Source organism: Macrobrachium nipponense, chromosome 19 (genome assembly GCF_015104395.2).
Source record: "Macrobrachium nipponense isolate FS-2020 chromosome 19, ASM1510439v2, whole genome shotgun sequence".
Classification (NCBI taxonomy): domain Eukaryota; kingdom Metazoa; phylum Arthropoda; class Malacostraca; order Decapoda; family Palaemonidae; genus Macrobrachium; species Macrobrachium nipponense.
This window is the reverse complement of record NC_061088.1, coordinates 33,067,584-33,085,464: the sequence shown is the minus strand read 5'-3', so window position 1 is coordinate 33,085,464 and position 17,881 is coordinate 33,067,584. Positions and strand designations below refer to the sequence as shown.

At 36.8% G+C, this 17,881-nt stretch overlaps 1 protein-coding gene across 1 annotated transcript in view; it reads right to left on the bottom strand.

The window, feature by feature from the left end:
• Nucleotides 1-17,881, bottom strand: part of LOC135215791 (major facilitator superfamily domain-containing protein 6-like) — a 211,976-nt gene that overhangs the window by 153,788 nt on the left and 40,307 nt on the right. The window contains exon 2 of the mRNA XM_064250745.1: nucleotides 16,244-16,291. The gene's annotated coding sequence lies outside the window, so the exon portion shown is untranslated. The remainder of the gene's footprint in view (nucleotides 1-16,243; nucleotides 16,292-17,881) is intronic.

The window sequence follows — 17,881 nt, the reverse complement described above, 5'->3', positions numbered from 1 at the left end:
GAGACACTTTGGAATAAAAATGGTTGTTCAACAGTTTTATTTTTTCTTCTTCATTACCTCTCTCTTTCAAATGCAATTTTCGAAAGAAAGTGTGTGCAACTATTACTTTAGGACTGAAATTGTCTTTGGACAGTTTTAGATTATTTTTCAATTCTGAACAGTTCAAAATAAAGTTTTACTCAGATCGAATTAGTTCTACAGAATAAGCCCATCCATCAACATGGCTACCTGTAAGATTATAACTTCAGAGAAAGGAAAAAACAAAGCGGACGATCAAGAGAATTATATATACACAAAAAATAAGGAGAATGCTGATGGACTGAAGATATAATGGAGGTGTGAAAATCGTGCGTAAAAAGCGAAACTCCATACAGATGAAAACTATATAGAGCTTAAGAAGATTGGGATTCATAATCACGCTTCAACTGCTGCAGAGGTCAATGCAAGGATCACGGTCTCAAACATTAAAGAAAAGTCGATTTCATCTCGAAATGCACCTCGCTCAATTATCGCAAGTGAAGTTGAAAATTTAAAAAACGACTGCACATTGTCGCAAATACCTCGGTTAGAACAGCTGAATAGGAATATCAGACGTCGGAGAAAAGCTGATTCCAATTATCCTGCTACCCCCCTTACAAATACTAGGTTCTCCATTCCAAGTGAATACTCTTACCTTGACACTGATGGAAAATTTCTACACTATGTCAGCGGAATAGAAGATGTAAGACGAATGCTAATATTTGCAAATGACGAAGCACTTAAGACATTTAAAGCAGTACAAGAATTGGGCAGCAGATGGGATATTTAAATGCTCTAGTATATTTTTTTTAGTTACATATAATGCACATTCAGATTGAGGAAAGGTTTGCAAGTACCAAATTACAAAAATTTATCCAAGGAGAAAAGCCAAGCCAAAAGAAAAAATACAGACATGAACCTACGTATAAAAAAAAGTCATGGAAAAATAAGATCCAAACCAAAATATTACTTTACTTAAAGCAATTGCACACAATATTAATTTTTAAAAATTAAACACTTAATACAACAAACCTTGTTTTTTAGTATTTTTATTGTAACTTGTCTATTGATTTGATTTTTTAGTATATTTAGTAAGTTGATTATCAATTTGGTTGAAAAAAAAAATTAAATTCAAATATCTGTTGTAAGGTAAAAATAAATATTATTTTGAATTGTTTTTTAGTATGTTTATTGTAACCCTCTCTCTCTCTCTCTCTCTCTCTCCCTCTCTCTCTCTCTCTCCCTAAAATGCAATAATCGAAACAAAGTTTTGAACAGTTAGGATGCTGAGACAATAATAAGTCTATACGTCTATGAAATCTTAAAATATACCTGAATAAGTCAAACAAGCTACCAAATTTATTTGTAGTAACATTAACTTAACTTTAATGCCGTAGAATACAGGTATTTATTAACATGTTTGACAAACAGACCAACGGTGCATCAATATATACACCGCTAAAAAAATTTCAGAAAACTTTAAACTCACTTGAGTTTTCTATGTATTTATAAGCTTGAAAAGACTAAATAATTCAAATAGTTCAATGAACAAACTTTTTTACCGACCCATTACAGTTAACAAACAAAATATCTTAAAAAAGAAGAAGAAATCAGGATAACAACTCTAAGATCCTTAAATAAGCATTTCCTTTTAAGTAACCATCAACAAGGAACGGTTCAAGCATATTTTCAATATTTACTTTTCCTACTTAAAGCTGTCACTCTAGGCGAAATAGGCATGTGAGTATGAAGATGCGACGAATTAACCAACGACGAATTGACTTGGGGACGAATTGCCCAACGACAAATTGACTTGGGGACGAATTGCCCAACGACGAATTGACTTGGGGACGAATTGCCCAACGACGAAATGACTTGGGGACGAATTGCCCAACGACGAATTGAGCGGTGACAAATTAACTGACGACGAACTGCCGGCGACGAATTCTCCAGACGCCATCAAACTAACATAGGAAAAACCAATAAAATAAAAGGATAAAAGGCTCATTTTCTAGATGCTAATACTTGCAAAATGACGTCACGCTGACGTCACCAAGCAGCGTTAAGTGGCTGGTGCTTTCAAAGAATCTAAAGCAGCTTCATGACTTTCCAAGAGGATACTTGAAAGGAATCTCGGGAGAGGCAGAAGTCTAGACGCTTGTCTGAAGGAAATGGAAATGAACAGTAGATAATACATCTAAGCTCTGTTCCCCTCGAGGAAACTGTTGTAATGAAAAGAGATTTGAAAATGACATTAGCAGAAAAGGAAACTGAAATAGGAGAAATGAAGAGGATTTGGAAAAAAAAAATAAAAAAAAAAATAAAAACAAAAGCTAAATCGCATTTTTTGCAGCCTGCACGATTAGACCGCAACAGTAAATACATATATAAATAAATAAGAACAAGGGAATTAAAAAGCACCATTCTAATCTTGAACAACGATTCCTCTAAAAACTTCAGATACCAATAATTCTAACAATTAAAATATTAAACGAGAGAGAGAGAGAGAGAGAGAGAGAGAGAGAGAGAGAGAGAGAGAGAGAGAGAGAGAGAGAGAGAGAGAGGAGGGGCTAAGGTTAATGTCTCTCTCAAGCAATTTCCTCGTCGTCTTGTACTACTTTTTTTTTTCAAATTACTGACTACTCCTCCTCCTCCTCCTCCTCCCCCTCCCTCGAGAAGGAGAAAGCAGAAGAGAAGCAAAACTAAAAAACTAAAGTGTCTTCTGGTTCCCAGTTATTTCCCACCCAATACAGAATGATTTACTGCCACGCGAGGGCATTTTTGGCAGGTACGCGCGACCACATAATGCCCAAATTTACGTTCGGGGCAACTCCAGGCACGAAACGAATGAGGAGCTGAGGCCTCGCATTCAGTGGACGAAAATACAAGCATGCCTCAGCAAAAAACATAAACAATATTAAATAAAAATAAAAACTGAACATAGAGTTGATACTGGAGTAAACGATTGTTACAGGGACTCCAGGGAATGGAGCACAATGTAAACAACACACACACATAAATATAAACACACACAAGGTTTGGAAGATAGTTATACATAAATTGCTGCTAGGCTGCAAACGGTAAAACAAAGATTTCATTTAAAAAGTTCGCTCAGCAATAAATGTGAAAATTTTCAGAGTGCTGTGTGTAATGGCTGGATACTGCCGCCTTGCATTACGGAAAAGGTCGTCATTGCACATTTTGTGGCGGATGATGTGGCATATTGGGTTTATTTTTTTCTAAACAAGGACACCAATTCATGGAAAATCTTGTCTTTACTGGGTTCACCAGTGAAGTGAGAACCAGACTTTTAAGGTGTCCTCCACTCTCTCTGGTTCATTGCCTGTTTTGAAGGTGAAGAAGATATCCAGCAAAGGTTTGTTGGCTTCTGGTAGATAGTGAAGGTCTTGTTTTTTCCCAGCTGCCTACGAGGGGTGATTGATCCCACTGCTACTAAAACCACTTGCCAAAAATGTTCTCTGGAAGGGAGGAGAGGAAAGAGGCCTTCACTGTGCGTGACATCAGCATCTCCTTTGGCAGTTATTCAGGAACTGAGAAGGTGTTAGGGGTCCCTTCCAGATATGTAGACGTTACGAAAGATCATCTTTGAGCAGGTAACATGGATACGTTAGTTACCTAGATTATAATAGTTTTAGTATAGTTGTCACGTTTAGTATAATTGTCACAAGGTTTTAAAAAACCGTTTTTAAAAAAACGTGTTTTACGTTAAATATAAAATAAATATATATATATATATATATAATATATATATATATATATATATATATATACTTAATATATATATATATATATATATATAATATATATATATATATATATATATAGGTGATGCCACGTTTTATATACTTCGTGATCAAGTTAATTCATATATATATATATATATATATATATAGATATATATATATATATATATATATAAATGAAAAACCTGTATAAAAAACAGACTATTGAACTGTCGGTGCTTGATCATTCAAGGCGGCCTTGAGTAGGGGAGCTTCAATGGAGGTGTAACGTCTGTAACAGAGGTGAGATTTATCTTTATTCACCTCCATAAAAGAGTTATCATTGGTCTTCTGTACTGGAACATAGTAAATGCACTACCTTGGGATACTGTCTCTTCATCAGGTTGGATGGTTTTCATGATGACCGTGAATTCATCCCACTTCATCCCAGCTCATCGCCCAAAAAATGAAGGATGGAAGGAAGGTCATCCTCTCCCATGATAAGGCCTACAAATGTGGTCACGGTGCCAGCTCGTTCCCTTCTATTACGACAATCGATTACCGGATGACAAATAAAACAATTTATTCAAGCCACTGCTCTGCTGAACTGCTTCATCCCTGTTGCCGAGGTGCACCATCATCGTCTAGTATGAAAAACATCTTGAAAGACCCAACAATCGTAGCACCTTGAACCTGCATCGGGCATACCAATGATAACTCTTTAATGGAGGTGAATAAAGATAAATCTCATCTTTGTTACAGAGGTTACAACTCCACTGGAGCCCCCAACTCAAGGCCTTGAATGATCAAGCACTGACAATTCAATTAGTCTGTCTCTTACCGTTTTTTCCTTTACATAATTTATTATCCTACATATATATATAAATATATTATATATATAATATATATATATATATATATATATATATATATATATATATAAATGTGTGTGTGTGTGTGTGTGTGGTGTGTGTGTGTGTGTGTGTGTGTGTGTATGTAAGTATAATGTAAAAAAATTAAATTATTTTTATAAAAGAACAAGGATTTTAAAACCTCGTGCCAATTATACAACAGTGACAATTATACTAAAACTATCATCATCATCTAAGTAACTCTAACGTATCCATGTTACATGCTCAACGATAATTAATTCTCTTAAAAGTAAGCTATTATCAACGTTGCATAAAAAGTCAAGGTTAGGTGCGCCGTTCAAGCCTTCAAGAATCAACGGTAAGTCTCAAGGAACAATGTGTGGGGTTACACTCAAGCGGTTGTTTTTTATTTGCTTGTTCCTTTCGGGATGTGAATTCCATATTCTGTTTGATGGATATTGTTTCGTCTGTCTTTATAAAAATAAAAAAAATTAAAAGTTGCACAGTAATATTAGTGAATTCCACATTCTCCTTGACACATGCAGCAATTTGTCTGCCATTTGGAAACAAACGAAGTAAAAAATACGCCGAAAAAATTTCGGCGCAATCAAGTTTTCTGCACAGCGTATAATGCGGTATGAAACTTTCAGTCAAGGCCCATGAAACTCTCAGCCAGCCGCGGTGGCCTGTGTTGTTGCGCTGCCAAACGCACGATCATGGCTAACTTTTACCTTAAATCAAATAAAAACGACCGAGCCTAGAAGGCTGCAATTTGGCATGTTTGATGATTGGACGGTGGATGATCAACATACCAATATGCAGCCCTCTAGCCACGGTAGTTTTCAACATCTGAAGATCTGAAGGCAGACAGAAAAGGTGCGGAAAGACGGACGAAGGCACCTCAACAGTTTTCTTTTATTAAAATAAATAAATAAATAAAAATGCACAGTAAAATCCTTATGTATATTTGAATGACAATTTCTCCGGGACGAATCATCTGGTTACCTGGCTATATCTTCACCACAGAAGGTAAGGTTGACCTTGTTCTCTTGTTGGCCATGAGTATTTTCGTTCCGTGCGACCTCCTGTGATTCAGGATGGGGTTTACTTCAATAGCGGACACTAAGTCCCAAATTTAGAAGTTATCGTCTGTGCATCCGTCAGAAAGATAAGATACTAATTCGTGCGTATCAGTTTTGAAAACTTACATGCATAATCATCCATGTAACTATCTATCTACATACACACACACAAAAGTATATGTATGTATGTATGTATGTATATATATATATATATATATATATATATATATATATATATAATGTATGTATATATAGTGCGTGTGTCTTGTATCGTGAATATGCGTGCATTGCATTCATTCAATACTGTGGCTTTGAACATGCAACATACAGCAGGTGTGAATAAAGTTAAAGTGAGAAGCAAGCACGCAGGACAGACAATCACAAACTGGCGGCACTTCTACAGTAATGAATGCCGATGATGCCTTATTTACAACAGAGAGAGAGAGAGAGAGAGAGAGAGTACGTGCGCATTCACACACATCCCCTTGAACAAGCAACCACGAACCATCGGCCGCATTTCTTCAAAGGCGAGAGGCCATCGACCTTTTCGGGCCATTCGTAGGATATTGATTGAATGAGAGCGTGCGTTTAATAGCTTTGCCTCAATTTTTTTCTTTCTTTCTTTCTGTCTTTCTCTTTTTATCCTCTTATGCCGTCATTAGTCTAAATAAGTCCTTTCATTCTGCTTCTAAAGTTAAGTAAGGGGGATCTGTTGTTTCTCATAAACAATACTTTGAATTTCTCCGCTCATTCATTCCGGCCCGTATTGATGTTTGAGAGCGCTTATCATTATTCTTCTGCCGGCATTTCTGTGTGTTTCGTACTTAGGTAGGTCATTCGCCCGTTCTGACTAGTACTGCTTATGAGCACCTATCAGTTCGTGATTTCTCCATTATACGTTAGTTTCTTTTCTGTTTCGTTCCCTTTCCTCTCTCCATGCGGGCATTCTATTCTGCGCAGAAATAAAAGGCATCTTGCCTCCTATTACAAGTACATTTGCATACATTATAGAAGCAATTATCATGAGACGCATGGCCGATAACAGATTACGCTAATATGATGTTTAAACTTTCATTACTAACATTATCAAACAAGACAAAGATAACAAATGAATATTCGTACCGAAAAGCCACAAGACACCTTGAACTTGAAAAGCAAATTGCCGCTCAATAAAGAAATAAATCAATAAAAAAAAACAAAGTTAATACATTATAAATATAAAGCATACAGATCCTCAAATGACAAAATCAAGCAGAAAAAACTCGGGACATAATACATGAGCTTTAAAGTTGTATGACATCAGGTTCTCTTCAAACTCGAAACATCGGCGAAGATGTTTCTCGGTCACATTTCCGAGGCAAACATCGATGAGTACATACAGCAAGTGCATTCTCTCGAGCCTGGTCTCTGAAGTTCCCAGATTCCCACGTCTTGGTTGCAGAGAACGCCCCCTTATCTGTAAGACCGGACTGTTGATTTACCAGTAGAAGGGCTCTCTCTCTCTCTCTCTCTCTCTCTCTCTCTCTCTCTCTCAGCAAGATAACGGAATGAATGATATGTATCAAACATAAGACAAATTCAAAATGAGCAAACATTTCAAAAATTATATTATACACTAAGACAACTGATAAACTTGCTCTCTCTCTCTCTCCTCTCTCTCTCTCTCTCTCTCTCTCTCTCTCTCTCTCTCTCTCTCAGTAAGATGATGGAATGAATGATATATATCAAAGAAGACAAATTAAATATGAGCAAACATTTAAAAAAATTATATAATATATATATAATATATATATATCATATATATACACACACACACACACATACACACAACACACACATATATATATATATATATATATATATATATATATATATATATATATATATATATCACACACACTAGCTGACCAACCTGGCGCTTCCCGGGACAACTCTGAATGACAAATCATAAACTTGCTCTCTCTCTCTCTCTCTCTCTCTCTCTCTCTCTCTGTTTCCCTCTTTCTTCTCCCTAACACCACCACTCTCTCTCCTTATCCAACCCTCCCTGTCTTTTTTCCTCTTTCTTCTCCCTAACATTTGTTCTACTCTATCTCTCTCTAACTACTCCCTCTCATTCTCTCTCTGCCACCTTTGATGCCATTTTACCCAATTTCCAAATAGTTAGTCATATGAATACCGAAATTAGGTACAATAAATTTGTAAAGTTACTAAATCTACAGCACAACCAGCCCCGTTTCAGGAAATCCCTTCCCACCCCCACCCCCTGTGGTGCTCTTTGGTGCTAGTGATGTCTTACCCCCACAGGCCTCATTTCTAGAAGTGGGGGGAGGGGGAGGGAAATCTATGCTAAAAAATCTCTTCAAAATCAGTCAAAAAATGTGGATTTGTAAAAATGAGGGGGTATGAAACAGAGGGGTTATGAATCCCTTTGAATTTCGGATTTTGACTAAAGCCTTCCTGGGAGGAGGGGAGTCGATGGTAAAAATCTCATCAAAATCGGTCAAGAAATGTGGATTTGTATGGCATTTATACAAAACAATATTCGTAGCTTAATTCTTGTATATGAATAACGGTGACACGATAAAAATTCATAATATGGCTACGTGTGGCAAACGTACAACACGGTTAACATGATAGAGGAGGGTTGATATTGATTCTAATTACAAATACCTGAGTTCGACAGTGATTTGTAGGTGGGAGTCGATATAAACTTATACCTCCCTTGTTGGCCGGATCAGATAGAGTCACTGCAGTCCTGATTTCTCCTCTAAGTGCTGGTTCGAATCCACGAGAGGACGAAATTATCATCAACTAAAAAATTCACTTCGGTTAACAGTTAGAAAAATATATTTCCGAGGTAGAGTGAACTGGATATTAAAAGGACATTTGTAACTTAATGCTTGCATATGAGAATCACGGTGATGTGATATATATATACGTATATATATACTATATATATATATATATATATATATAGGACTATATATATTATATCTATATATATTGTATGTGTGTGTACGTATGTACATTTATATCTATTCATATATTAGCACGCCTGCATGCGTTTACGTAATAGCTACGGCAGTAATAGCAATATCAAAATACGGATATACGCGCAATTAGACATACCGGAAAAACGCTCTTCAGGTATTACAGCACAATGAAAAGGGGTCGACCTTCAAATCGTCACTCAAAACACCTGAATGAAAAATACCGTGATCGGCCTAATCTGGAATGGAATGGAATGCGGAATTCCGGCCAGAAGCCAAGCGCTGGGACCCATGAGGTCATTCAGCGATGAAACTAAAATTGAGAGTCCAAAGGTTTGAACGGTGTAACACGAGTTGTTGTTTGAGATTAAGCTGGCCTTATGCCAGCACGGGCTCTTGCTCCTAGAGCAGCCCGTAGGGGTAACATGAGGAAAACCTCAAAGCAGTTGCACTACGAAACAATTCTTAGGAGGGTGGATAGCAATATGGAAGAAAGAGAATATGAATGGAGTTATAGTAAAAGGAATGAAAGGGGTTGCAGCCAGGGGCCGAAGGGACTCAGCAAAGAGCATGCAGTGATGCCTACAGTGCACGACGTGAGGTGCACTGACGGCACTCATTCACTCCGGGGGTACATGGAAGTGGCGCAGGAAAGCACAGACTCTCTTATGCAAACAGAATGACCCCATTCAAAGACTCATCGGCGGGACTGATCGCTTCAGGAGACTCGGGTCACACTGGCGGCCCTTAATAACAATAACCATCTATAATTTCAGCCAGCCTCTTTTTCACGATCACTCGTTGGCGACGTTTCATTCCTTCCACCGCTAAGCTTTGGAGTTTTCTTCTTCTTCTTCTTCTTCTCCCTGTTCTCGAAATTAGCGTCTAAAAAGTATTCTTGACATTGTAAGGTAGGTTTTAGTATAACACTATCAACTGTTATTACACACATATTATTAGCACTATTATTGTTTGTATCGGCAGAAGAACCCAGAGAGAAAAGAGAGGATATTATTATGATTATTATTATTATTATTATTATTATTATTATTATTATTATTATTATTATTGTTGTTGTTGTTGTTGTTGTCACCATACTTATTTTTATGGAACAAGACAAAAGAAAAAATTCTTGCCAAACAAGCTTCCCCATAACATAATATCCATTTACGAAATAAAGAAAATAAAGATGAAAACTTCACTAAATAATAATCTAAATACGTATGAAAATAATACACGAAATAAACAAATAACGAACAGATAATATAAAAAAGACGAATTCATAAACATGGCACTTCCCGGCACTCCTGCAATCTGTCCAGACCTCACACTCAACCTCAGACTGCCACCCTCCGCTAAAGAGCCCTTTGAAAAACGGCAGCCCACCTACCTCCTATAGTAGATTCACATCAACCGTACGACGCTCCTGTTTGCCTGTTGATAAGCCAATCACAGGAATGGAAACTCTCAGTCTCGCTCGATAGAGTTCACATGCGTAGGATCTGTGTTCCACCTCTTTTCAGGGATAGTTTTGAAAGACATATCTCTAAAGAGAGATGGAACATAGATCCTACCCATATGAACTCTCTCTCTCGAGACATTATTTCCAGCCCTGTGATTGGCTTATCAACAGCCAATCAGGAGCGTCGTCAACGACGGGCCTAGACATCAATTGCACGGTTGATGTGAATCTACCATAGCATCTCCTACTCCCTCGGCCTCAACGAAGACCTCCGTCTACTCCAGAAACACCGGCGGCGGCAGCAGCTGATTCTGGTGTTGCATGCGAAGGTCAAACACTAATACGGGACATTAAACCTATTTCCAACCTATTATATATGCGAGAGCATCTGGGTCTGGTGGGCTGCTGCCACATCTGATGTCAGGCAAAGTCGGCTTGGCAACACACATCAGACATCCCTGTCCTCCTCCTGTCTGTTCAATGGATCGTCATGTCTCTGTCGCTACAAATTGCGACCGGGCTTTCTTCTGGAAATAACACAATTTTTAACTTTCATCTATTTGGTTTCTTCTGCAATAACACAGTTTTCAACTTTCATTTATTTGGTTTCTTCTGGCAATAACACAGTTTTCAACTTTCATTTATTTGGTTTCTTCTGGCAAAAACACGGTTTTCAACTTTCATTGATTTGGTTTCTTCCTGCAATAACTCGTTTTTAAACTTTCATTTATTATTTTTCTTTTTTTCTGGGACTTTTCAATTCGACGGTTGCTTTAGCGTTATGGTCAGATTGCGAGGAGAATCGAGCCTGGTCTCGAAAGTTCAGGTTTTGTATAGGTATTTCTAATACATCTTTATATTTACACTATTATGGATTTCTTCACCACTAATATCATTATCATATTGTAGTATTAGTAGTAGTAGTAGTAGTATTAGTAGTAGTAGGAATAAGAGTAGTAGTAGGCCAAAAGGTCCAAAATAATAACGAAATGTTCGATTCTGTACAACGTAACTCAACTCCTCTCCTACAGGACTACAATAACTCTTAAAATACCGCTCACATAAAATTATGGGCGTTTTTAATATTCTATAATTACTATCCAAAAGTGATGGTATTTATATGTAGTAGTAATGATACCTATAGCAGCATTAGTATCAATCACAATACTCTCACCATATCATCAATTACATTCACATCAGAGGAATAAGAGCCAAACTACGAAATTCCCGAAGACAAAGGAGACACAGTGAGAAACTAGAATCAGACCGAAACAGGAGGCGGAAGAGCGATCTTCAAAAGACCTTGGAATCAGCGCCAAAGCCCAGTCTCCAAGCCAGCTTTGCCTCTTGCAATAAAACGAGGAGAGACGGGGAGATGGCTCACAACTCCGACAACAGACTTTTCTACTAAAGATCGCGATACAAGCTCCCATAGTGAGTCGTACTATTGAGGTCCAGGGGGTACATTCCCGAGATGTATACCGGTAGCCTATTGTTTGTTTGTATGGTGTTTTGACGCTGCATGGAACCAGCGGTTATTCAGCAACCAACAGCTTTACGTGACTTCCGAACCACGTCGAGAGTGAACTTCCATCACCAGAAATACACATCTCTCACTCCTCAATGGAATGCCCGAGAATCGAACCCGCGGCCACCGAGGTGGTAGGCCAAGACCATACCGATCATGTTATACCAATATTGCACCAGCCCCGGTTCTTTAGCCATGACCCTAGGTTAGGTTAGGTTAGGCTGCATTGGGTTAGGTTAGTTCAATACGGTAATTAAGGTGTGGGAAACAACGTGAGATTGTTTTCAAGAGGAATTTTATGGTTAGTTTTTAAGAGATGGCATTCAAGGAAGGCTTGGGACTTGGCTACAGTTCGCCAGTTTGCCTCCAGGGGACCATAAAACATAACTCGTAAAGAAAGTAAATAAATAAAGAAAAACTTGAAATACAAGACTGGTAAAACCGTCGCTTCTGAACAATTGCCGATGCAAGATTGCTAAAACCGTCACTTCTGAAACTATACCATTTTAAATATCTATCAGTGCTATCATTTTTGAAAAACCAAGGCATATCAAGACTGTCACTTTGGAAAGAAAATAACCATAATAAAAATGTCACTTCTGAGACGACAACCATAACAAAAAATGTCACTTTTGAAACAAAAAAACATAATAAAAATGTCACCTCTGAATCAAAAAAACCATAACAAAAAAAGTCACTTCTGAAACAACAAACCATAATAAAAATTCACCTCTGAAACAACAAACCATAACAAAAATGTCACTTCTGAAACAACAAACCATATCAAAGCTAACACTTCTGACACACGTTAAATGTAAGTCTATTAAAAGTACCATTTCGAAAAAAAATCAAAACTGGTAAAACCCTCAATTTTGAATTTAAAAAATGAGGACGGCACAACCTCATACCTTCGAAAAATTGGACCACATGACTGATAACACCATCACCGTTATAAAAATGTGAAATAAGCGTTGACAACTGAAGCAGTGACTTGGAATAACATAAAACACAAGACTATTAACACGACCGCTCTGACAAATTCCATACCAAGGCGCTAAAATCGTTACTTGCTGAAAATAAGGAAAAAATCAATGTTTTTCCTAGACGAAATTTACTGACAAATATTTCAAGCTGCCGGAATATGAAAATACAAGCTTAGAGAAGCTTTTCTAGGAGAGAGAGAGAAAGATTTACAGACAAAAATTACATTGAAAAACAGAGCAAAAATGCAAGCTTTGAAGACTCTTCAGAGAGAAGAGAGAGAGAGAGAGAGAGAGAGAGAGAGAGTCCACAAACCACCTGGGTACGAAATGGCGTTTTTATCAACGGAAATTCTCCATGAAATAAACAGCCGAAGTACGAAAAGATGTCCGGACGAAATAAGCAGCGTTATCGTCGTCCATCACTTGAATTGGCACCTGCTTTGAAGTACGAAGCACATATTTTGACGGGTCCGTTTATGCGGCATTAACGCTGTTAGCAGAACCAGTCACTTCTTTATATATTATCATATATTCTATATATATATAGATATATATATATATACTATATATATATATATATAATATGTGTGTGTGTGTGTGTGTGTGTGTGTATAATATATACATAATATTGTGTGTATATGTATATATATAAATATATATATATATATATATATATATATATATATATATATAATAATTGTATATATATCTATCTATTACAATATATATACATATAAATATATAATAAAATATTATATCTTCACTTCCGAGAAAATTATACTTTTTTTTATCATCGATTATTCTGTTTTCTTTTTGTACCCGAATTCTAGCCTTCATTTTTTAAACAATTACTTTAATGTTACACTATGACTAATAATTTATTGGTTTCGTTTTGCGCTAATCGTTTTATCATCATCTAAATTTAGTTCCTTTTTGCTCAGAAAGTCTTCTCTCAATTATATTGAAATGTATATTTTCCTTTTCTAAAGTCGTAGCATTTTACCACACCAATTATCTCGTTTCCTTATCAGTTCCTTCGCATTCCTTAAGTCATCTTGACCTTTAATTTTTAATAATATTTCTCCCAATAAAGTTACCGCATCCTTCTCATTAATCAAATTAGTTTCTCCATTTATCTTTTACGCCGTTAAATATAAAACTATTCCTTTTACATTCCAGGAATCTGATTAGTGATTGATTGATTTTGAAATTCAGGTCTTGAGGGCCAATAGCAGAAACCCATCAGGATAATTCAGCGCCTTAATGATAATGATATAAATTAGTATGATAAATTATCAATAAATGAATGTATTTAGGTAGAAGACCCTCTTTCAAGCATGTTCTGTTGAATGAGATTGCTGCTTCAGCTGCATTTATTTTTATAGAAGTTCTTTTCTGTTCTTCTTATGACGGCTTTTTCAATATTATTTAGGTTGGCCTACCTAAATAACATTGGAAAAGCCTTAGTAAGAACTGAAAAATACTTCAATAAAATAAATGGAGCTGAAACAGCAATCGAATTCAACAGAATATGAATAAATAAATTATATTATTGTTTAGATATGAAAGTAAAAAATGAAGAATGATGCTAGATAAAACCAATAAAAAACATGGAATTTTTTATGTAAAAATATACAATTTATAAAATAAAAATGACTTAAATCTTGACTAAATATAATGAGAGTATATCTTATCAAAATTGCCAGATTCTTTCAGATAACCAATAAGGTTATCTACCTGAACACCATCATTTAAAATTTCTAAAATAGTCTTCCCAGCTATTAAGTACTTTACCCCTGAGGCGATTAAATCTAGGACAATGCTCCAGCGAGTGCTCAACGGATAGCTGAACATCACAGTGAACACAAACTGGGGCACTGCCTCCCTCTAGAATATAGCTATGGGTGAAGAAGCGGGTATGGCCAATCCTAAGCCGTGTTTGTTTGTTTGCTTGTATGGCGTTTTTACGTTGCATGGAACCAGTGGTTATTCAGCAACGGGACCAACGGCTTTACGTGACTTCCGAACCACGTCGAGAGTGAGCCTCTATCACCAGAAATACAAATCTCTCACCCCTCAGTGGAGCGCCCGAGAATCGAACTCGCGGCCACCGAGGTGGCAGGCCAAGACCATACCGACCACGCCACTGAGGCGCTTTTCCTGAGCCGTGTTGGGATGATCTCGAGTTTTCTGATTATTATTATCATTGCGGTAGATGAAACCTATTCCTATGGAACAAGCACACCACAGGGCCATTGACTTAAAATTTTCATTGCCCTGGGGAAGGCGCAAACCCGTGACATGTGAGCGGCATGTCACGACACTACCGACCATACCAGCGGACCTACATAGTCTAACAAGCAATCCACGGGAATCGATGTATCATTACTAATATAACAAATTCATTAAGGCAGTGAGAAGTTTTCAGTTGAAAAGAATCATTACTCATTTGGCTAACCACTACATGGAATTAAGGCCAAAAGGCTAAGCGCTGGGACCTATGAGGTCATTCAGCGCTGATGGGAAAATTGAGATTAGAGGAGGCTTTACAGGTGTAACTGGTATAAAACCTCGAGGTTGAACTATGAAACAATTGTTAGGAGAGGGTAACAAGTAAGAGGACGAAAGAGAATACAAACGGAGGCACAGTCAAAGGAACGAAAGGGGTTGCAGTTAAGAGGCCGAAGGGACGCTGCAAAGAACCCGAAGTAATGCCTACAGTGCACTGCGTGAGGTGCACTGATGACACACTACCACCCTACCTGGATTAGGCCAATCAATTAAAATGAGCGTTAACGTACTATGTATAATGAATACAACTCTTCTGCGCGAACACTGACGGAATGAAATATGGCCCTGCACCACCAATTTAGTACATCAGCAAATCCATCACTTCGTTTTTTATTTTATCTTTATTTTCATTTATTTTTTGGGGGGGGGTGGTATCGATCGAATCAAGATTTAGATACTTTCGCTTATTCGTGCTACGCTCACGTCCTGAACAAAAAAAAAAAAAGAAAAAGAGGAACGAACTGCGTAAGCATTTCATTTGCCCAGATTCTAATCACAGTAACCTCCTCTCTCGTCAAATAGGCGCTCTGGGACACAGGCTATACTATGATCATGACCTCTAAACACAGCTGAGGGACGAGTTGATGTTCTAGGCCAAAATGCAAACATGCAGGGCTTCGTGGAAACAAGGATTGGATTGGTTGGCCCTTATAAAACACACACCAAGCACCAGGAGAGACGGTGAAGCAGACCTGTGCAAACGCAGACCTATTCACACATATCCAACCACAGTACATGAACACAGAGCTCCGACAGACTTCCAAACATGTGAAAATTGCCGGTGATGTAGTGAATAAAACTAGACTAACACCACACAACGCTCAGGGGAAACAATGCAAACTCAAACGAGCACCGAACACGGTTAACGACTCTCAAACATGCAACGAACCGATTCCGGTCGCAACCGGAAAATGAAAGACCTCTCTTAGCTTTCGTCGGTCTTCGCAAGATTTGCCATTTGTTTACAAAAATTGCATATTTCTTTCCTTACCTGAAACATACGTAGATGCGTCCTTACTTCATCAGCGAAGAGATCTTTCTGAAAGAAGAGAAAAACTAATATTAATTCAATATTTACAAGACCGTTTCAGCGCGTTACATATCAACATTGACAGATGTAAACAACATGCGTCATGACGCTAAATATAGTCAAACAAAACAAATCGGAAACACAAAAACAATCATCAAGTCGCCATGAGTTTGTAAAGAGCTGTCGGTGCTACGTTTTAGATAAAGAGAGAGAGAGAAGAGAGGAGAGAGAGAGAGAGAGAGAGAGAGAGAGGAAAACGCGTTATCTGGTTTGAGTATAGCATCCTCTGTCTTTCTTTATGTCTGATTCGCTCTGTTTCAGTTTACTTATGATAATATATATATATATATATATATATATATATAATATATATATATATATATAAAACATGCTCTTTTTATTTCAGTCTTGAATTTGACGGAGATTTGTTAAGTCCTATGGAAGACATGGAAGACCTTAAAATCAGTAATTGGAAAGAAACATTCCAAATCGATTTTCATTTTGAATGATGGCTGCTTCAGCGGATTCCATTTCATATGTGTGTGTGTAAATATATATATAGATTATATATATATATATATATATATATATATATATAATATACATACATTTATCATATATGATATATATGTAATTATTCATATATATATATCATATGTTGCACAATATAAATATAATTAGACAAATCAGAGTTAAGATATATTTTAATTATTAGGTACTATATTACATATTTACACACCCGTACGTATAGAATATAATATAAAGGAATATAGGGAAGATAAAGATAGACAAAGAATATTATAGATAGATATTATATATTTATTAAGATTAGGTAATATATACAAATATAGTTATATATATATATATAAGGTATATAGTACATATAATACATATAGATATATATATATAATAATATATTATATATATATATATATATTTATATATATAGATATCTATATATATTGTATATATATATATATATATATATATATATAATATATATATATATAATATTATATATATCTATATCTATATTTGCAAGATAAAGTGAAGGAAGATATGGGGAGAAGAGGTTTGGTGGAGGATAATGCCTTTGACAGAAGGCGCATCAGGCAACCGACTCCTTAATGTAGGGATAACGGTGGGAAAGAAGAAGATAGACATAACATAAAATGGATTCCGTTGATACAGCAGCCAATATTTCAAAATGAAACTCGATTAAAATGTGGTTCCTTCCAATGATTCATGTTAATGATACCTAGAAGTTACTATAGTACATTCATATCAACCATGCATCTAATGTCTAGGCCAGTCCCTTACGACGCTCCTGATTGGCTGTTGATAAACCAATCACAGGGATGGAAATTCTTAGTTTCTCTCGAGAGTTCACATAGGCAGGATGTGTGTTCCACCTCTCCTGAGGGATAAGTCTTTCAAAAGTATCCCTCAGGAGAGATGGAACATACATCCTGCCTATGTGAACTCTCTCGAGAGACTGAGAGTTTCCAGCCCTGTGACTGGCTTATCAACAGCCAATCAGGAGCATGGTAAGGGACAGGCCTAGACATCAGATGCACGGTTGATGTGAATCTACTATAC